Genomic DNA, 6,614 nt, shown 5'->3' with positions numbered 1-6,614 from the left:
TCCTTCTTCTCCTTCTTCTTCCTCTTCTCCTTCTTCTTCTTCTTCTTCCTCTTCTCCTTCTTCTTCTTCTTCTTCTTCTTCTTCTTCTTCTTCTTCTTCTTCTTCCTCTTCTTCTTCTTCTTCTTCCTCTTCCTCCTCTTTTTCTTCCTCTTCTTCCTCTTCTTCTTCTTCTTCTTCTTCTTCTTCCTGGGCTTCTTCCTCTTCCTTGCTTGTGATAGTTTGAAAAATAACATATTTAAATTGTGCATCTGAACGCAGAAAAAATACATTGATCAGTACCGCCTTTCAGCCAAAACGCGCTACTGCTACGCAGAAGTACATATAAAAAATACATTGATCATCAACGATCTATTTGTATAGAATCTAAATCGTCAATAGGAATCTACCACCGATTCAAGAACCGGCGAAAGACTCCTATTGCAGCCACAGATCCTACACATAGAGTTCAATGAAGACCAAATGTTCGGGATAGTTTGAGAAGTAACATACTTAAGGTGGTCAAATTCTTGTTAGGGGAGCGAGGTGGGACTAAAAATAGCGCCTGCCACAACCTCTTTAGTACCGGTTCGTGCCACGAACCGGTACTAAAGGTGTTGGCCGGGCACCAGCATCTTTACTACCGGTTCGTGGCACGAACCGGTACTAATGATTCCCAACGAACCGGTACTAAAGGTCACCTCCCGCCAAGTCATTTGAACCGGCACTAATGGACGCATTAGTGCCGGCTCATATGAGAACCAGTACTAATGTTTCTCACATTAGGTCCTTTTTCTACTACTGGCACCTCGATGCGACCGGCTTAAATAGCCGCGTCGTCCAAAAGCGGTAAGCTTCGGTCATCCTTGCACCCTTTCAGAAGGATATACAATGTCATACGAATCTTCTCTGCTTATGAACATACAAGATTCCTAGTGAAAGTCCATATCCCTCACAAAGCGAGCAATGGTCATTGCCTGGCTCTTTTTAAGTCATTTCATCAAACTCAATACTGCTCGTCCGACGAACCATCGGAATCCATTCTTCTGCCTACGAAAATTTCATCAAAAACCTGGTCAGGCAATGAGTCAAACATATAAAAGGCAAGGTGCAGTCCGGGACAAGAGTGGCTGCAGAGTTAGTAGACGTCCGACACGGAGGAGAGAGAAGAGAGGAGCAAGTGAAATCGTGTAGGCCGGAGGGGGGATTTGGTGCAATTTTATTAGGTCCGACGTGGCGGACACACACGGCCACGCTTGGGCCATCCAATGATCACCCCATATTTGACTGCATATGAAAGGTGTCTGTCAGACCGGACGTTTGAGGCCGGTTTGAGACGCCCGTCTAGATTTTTTTTAACTGACCACTGACCGTGCCCGGTCGTTTAAGAAGGGTTTGAGGCGCCGGCTGTAGATGCTATCCTATGATCTCAACTGCGTGCCGTCTCGCTCTCGCGATTGGAAAATCTAGTATAGACTTTTCCGAGTTGCTTGTATTTTCTTGCTACCAGCAAGTTTTCTTCATCGAAATCCTCTGGCTACTAGTAGTAGTAATTTATTATACTTCGCACGACTTTGGTTTCACATCTATGCTTGCTGCCTGCCACTTACTCTGGACTAGATTTCGTTTAGTCTATGTCAAACGCTGCTTCAAAATTGCACCTTTTCTTGCACGCTCTTCTTTAGTCAAACGTTGAGAACCCGTGAGTGTGATGTTTTCGCCGAAGTTGTTTATTCGTCGGATAGTTTCATAACACTAATATACGCTTAAGGCTTTCGGCGTGTACTCACAATCCATTTTGTTTACTAATCATGCATCTACTACTCATCATCAGTACCACTTAAAAAGAATGGTTGATTTGCTCGCATCAACAGCTAATCCCAGACAACCTGGCATGAACGACGCTGACCGACTGTCCCCGTCGGCTTCGCTGATTTTGCATCATTGCACTGGATACCTTCAACGGAAACTTTATTTATCAGATAAGTTGAACTACCTGATTGACAAGTTGTGTCCTCTTCTGTGTCCTGTTTCAGACTTGGGTTCTCGTTTAGTTGGCATCTGAAACTGAGGAAAAGACTGAGAAATTGATAGACAAACAACTGATGCTGGATCAACGGCAGCTAACATAACTTCTTGATAAGTTGAACTTAAACATTTATCATATTTTTCGCTCGGTTTTCCTTACTTAACTGAGAGATGTACGGTTTTTTAATCTGGTTTTTTCATTAACTAGATCATCTCTTCTTCTTTTGCAACTTGAATCTTGGGTAGTATCCCTTTGTTCACAAATCTAAGATGTTCTATAATTTTTTTGTGAATCGGATGTATATATACATGTTAAGTGTGCTTGTTCACTCATTTCAGTCTGTTCATAAATATCCAAACCATCTTATATTTGCGAACGGAGGAAATAGAAGATAACACTTGAATGCACAACGAGAAAAGAGGAATAACTTTCACAACTTGTTCATCAACCTTTACCTATCACTGAATGGTCCCACTCCCAGGAGATATGCCTTCCAAGAGGGAGGAAAGCACACGCACACGCAACTTGCCCAATGCATTTTTATCTTGGTCCCGCGGCTTTTTTCTTTTTTGGACAAATGCATAATTGCACATGCTTTGAGAAAATGCTGCTACAATAGCACTACTAGCTCAGACGAAGCACATATGTCAGCTTGATCATCCAGCCATGGTCGCTGTACTTCTCGTGAAGTAAAATGCCACGATCAGTAGCCTGATCCTTCTGAAATGGCCGTTTGATGTGCTCAGTGAGAGGAATGGATGTTTCGAGCTCGCGATGGACACAAGTGCGCACCTGCGATGCGTCAACAACACATCACGCCGTTATGGTAGGCATATGGACATTAGCGCCAAATCGTAGAAACTAGAAGAATGCGCGAACGCTCTAGGGTTCGTGTGGTACTCTTGCCGCTCAAAGCATCTCCAGCCGTTGAGCCTCCCAAAAGGCATTTTTTTCGCCTCTTGGGGGGCTGCCGGCAGAAATTTTAGCCTGGGGATGAAAAGAGTTCCAGCCGTGTCCACCCCCAAGCGAGAAAGGAATCAGCGAACCCGCGCCCTCACCCGCTGCGCCCGCCGTCCAGTCCACGGAGCTGCGCCCCGTCCTCGCCGCGCCGCCCCGTCCGAGGCCGCTCCCAGCCAGGCCGCGCCCGCCCCAGGCCCCGGCCGGCCCGGCCTCGCCGCCGAGCTCGAGCAGCATGAGCCCCGAGCTCCACGCAAGCGGACGCCACGGCGGCGTTGGCAAAAAGAACTTGTCACCGGAGCACGACGGTGACGAAGAAGGCCAGCACAGCGACGGCGTTGGCGGCGGAGCAGCACAGGCCTACGAGCACCTCTCTTCGTGCCTTGCTCTCCTTCCTCCCCTTCTTGATCTTGACGAACACCTCGTACCTCGCCTTGGCCTCCTCCCGCTCTCTATCGCCTCCCATCCTCCGCCCCTCCATTGCCGCGGCGAGGAGCCGGAGGGCGCCCTCGCCACGGTGGTCTCGAAGTTGCACCCGCCCAGCACCACCGCGAACTGCACCAGCATCTTCGGCCGCGCGGTCGCCCGTCGCCCGCCCAGGCCGCGCCCGCTCGCAGGCCGTGCATTCCTGCGTTCCCAGGCCGCGCACTCCCGCGTTCCCAGGCCTGCGGTGGAGCTCCGTCCTCCTCGGCTCCGCCCGTGGAGCCTCCGCACTGCGGTTCTGCACCCCCGCCTGGCTCGAGGAGGCCATGCGCTTCTGCATCGGAGCCGGCTGGGCGCGCGGCGCAGAGGGGTGGCGGCGCGGCGCGGGCTGGCTGGTGGGAGGCCAGGCGTGGCGACCCGACGCGGGGCGCGGCCGCAGATGGCTGGCGTGCGGCCGGGCGCGGTGGCGACGCAGCGGGCCTGAGCTGCGAGAAGGCACCGGGGCGGGGCGGTGCGCGCAGCCGGGCACGGCGGCGACGCGGCGGGCCTGAGCTGCGGGAAGGCACTGGGGCGGGGCGGCGCGCACTGCCGGGCGCGGCGGCAAAGCTGCGGGAGCTGCGGGAAGGCACCGGGCATGGCGAGAGAGAAAGTGGACGGAGAGAGAGGGAAGGTGGGGGCTCTGCGAGGAGAAAGAGGAGAAAGCGACGGGGAGTGGCTGCAGGTGGGCCACAGGAGCCAAAAAAGTGGCGCCGGCACGCCCGGCTGCCCCCCAGGGGGCTGGGTTCGGGATGGGAGCGCCGGCGTCGTTTTTCTCTAAAATCGGCGAAAAGTGACGCTTCGGGGGCGCGAGTGAGATGATTTTTTACCGTCGGTGCCAAAAAAGTGGCTTGGGGCGTTCCTGGGGGCGTGGGTGGAGATGCTCTAACTGGATCATCTCTTCTTCTTCTTGCAACTTGAATCTTGGGTAGTTCTGACCATATGGACTCTTGCCTTTCGATGATGCGGTATTTTTGCCCTTCAACGGTGCGGTAGTCTTGGCCTTGGTGCTCGGCATAAAGATATCGTCTTCGTCTTCGTTGTCGGCAGTCCATAAATATGTATGCTCTGCTGCATTCCTTATGAAGTTTTCACTTCCCTACCTTCTTCCACCTTTCATGCAACCTAAAAAGTTCTTTACGTACCTCCTCATAGGTCCTTCCAGGCCACCCAAACCTACGTAATGCGTGAACCAACTCATTCAGTATGATGTCACTACTGATGAGTTCGTCCCATGGAACTATCCTATTGTCCATCCTGAAATCGGTGGCTAGCCTAAGAAGACATTTACTCATCCCAGGGTGAAAACTATGATCAAAAGTATAATCGGACATCTCGACTACATTAAACTTGACTGCTTATCCACCTCCGTGTGAAGGGGGTTTTATAGGTAGAGAAAAGAAAATGGCGGGAAAGAACGACTGTGGTATGGAGGGAAAGGGTTGGCGGGAACATATGGCGGGAAACGAGTAGCGGGAACATATAGAGGGAAAGAGTTGGCGGGAAAATATTGAGGGAAAGGGTTGAGTGAAAATATATCTTTTCAGTGTCTAAGATGGGCAATGGTTGCACAACATTCATAAGTCAAAATTCAGAAAAAAAAACCATTTTGGCCTAACATAAGCCGAAGAACGCAGCCATGCAGCTTCGGCCTCCCGTTCACGCGAAAAGGTGGGCCCCAGGGACTTTTCGGCCTACTGCTGACCAAAAAGGCCTTTTCGGCCCAGCCACGGATCTCTTCGGCCAATGCGTGACCAATGAGTCCTTTTTGTCCAACCGCCGACCGAAAACACCCTCTTCGGCCCACACGAGGCCGACAGGGTCATGGTTTTGCTTTCTTTTGCATTGGGTGCTATAGTTTCCAAATTTGCTATAAAAAATGTGATAGTTTTGAAAAAAAATCTTGGGTCTAAGTGGCATGACATTGTTCTGCATAGACCATAGCCCGTCTGTCTCCTTTGGGCAACGAGGAGTGGGAAAAGACGAGAGGATGTTTGGTCTTCTTTCTTCCATGCGAGTGTTGCGTTCTACGGATGATATTAGGCTAACTCCAACACACGACCCCAAACGAACGTCCGTTTTTGTCCGTTTGGCGGTGGCAATAGAGTCGTGCCCGTCTGGATTTTTGGATACGGTGGCCGCGTGCCCAACACGCGGCCACATCTCATCCGCCGTGCATGCAAAAATACGAAAAGAACAAAGGGTGTAGTTAAATGGCCATAGTTCACGCCAGTGACCGCTCTCTCGCCAGTTAATGCATATAAAATATCCAAAACAGATAATATAATAGCATGGGACAATAAGAAATTATAGATACGTTGAAGACGTATCAGCCACCGATACCGACTCACCGTCGTGAGACTCGGATCCAGGGGCGCACTTCCGCTCGCCTGGGTGCCCCCCGCCACCCTCACGTGCGAGAAGGAGAGGCTCCTCCTCCGCCGCCGTCAGCCACCCGGGTCTTCCCGGCGGCTTCCTCCAGTGGTGGCAGAGTGGAAGGATGGGAGGGGGAGTGACCCGCGGCTAAGATTGGGGCCTCTCAGCCGCCCGCGCAGGGGGCGACGAAGGGGAGAGGAAAGTAGGAAGCAGCAAGCGGCGATGCTGCTGTGTGGCGGCGGCGGTGCTAGGTTAGGTCACTAGGTTAGGCCTACGACCGGTTACTGGTCTTTCCATGATTACGACTTTGCAAGCAATTTACGGTACTTAGAGCATCGCCAATAAAAGATGTAAAACAAGAGATGTAAAAATTTACATCTCCAAAAAGTGCCTTTTACATCTGCAAAAAAGAGGCAACTCCAATAGATGATGTATATTGGAGATGTAAACGTCCAACTCCAATCGATGATGCAAATAAAGATGTAAAACTAGTCAAGATGAGCACTAGCGGACGAGCACCGAAAGCCGGGAGGAGCACCGGTGGACCGAGCGATGAGAGTCGGGAGGTGGAATGCGGCGGCAGGAGCTTGAATGGCCGGCGGCATGGATGTGAATTGAGCGGCAGGGCGAAGGCCATGCGGCGCGTGAAGCTCAATTTTGGTGACGGAAAACGGCGGCGGCGTCGCAGCAGGTGTGCGGCTCGAATCCGACGACGGCGGGGCGGCGAGGGGAGCTCAAATCATGCGGCGGTGCGGCTGCGATTCGATGAGGGAGAAACGGCCAATTCGGCCAATTTGAAGGCGGACGACGGCGGAGT

The sequence above is a fragment of the Triticum dicoccoides genome, chromosome 2B (genome assembly GCF_002162155.2).
Source record: "Triticum dicoccoides isolate Atlit2015 ecotype Zavitan chromosome 2B, WEW_v2.0, whole genome shotgun sequence".
Classification (NCBI taxonomy): Eukaryota; Viridiplantae; Streptophyta; class Magnoliopsida; order Poales; family Poaceae; genus Triticum; species Triticum dicoccoides.
Note: the sequence above shows the minus strand (reverse complement) of the source record.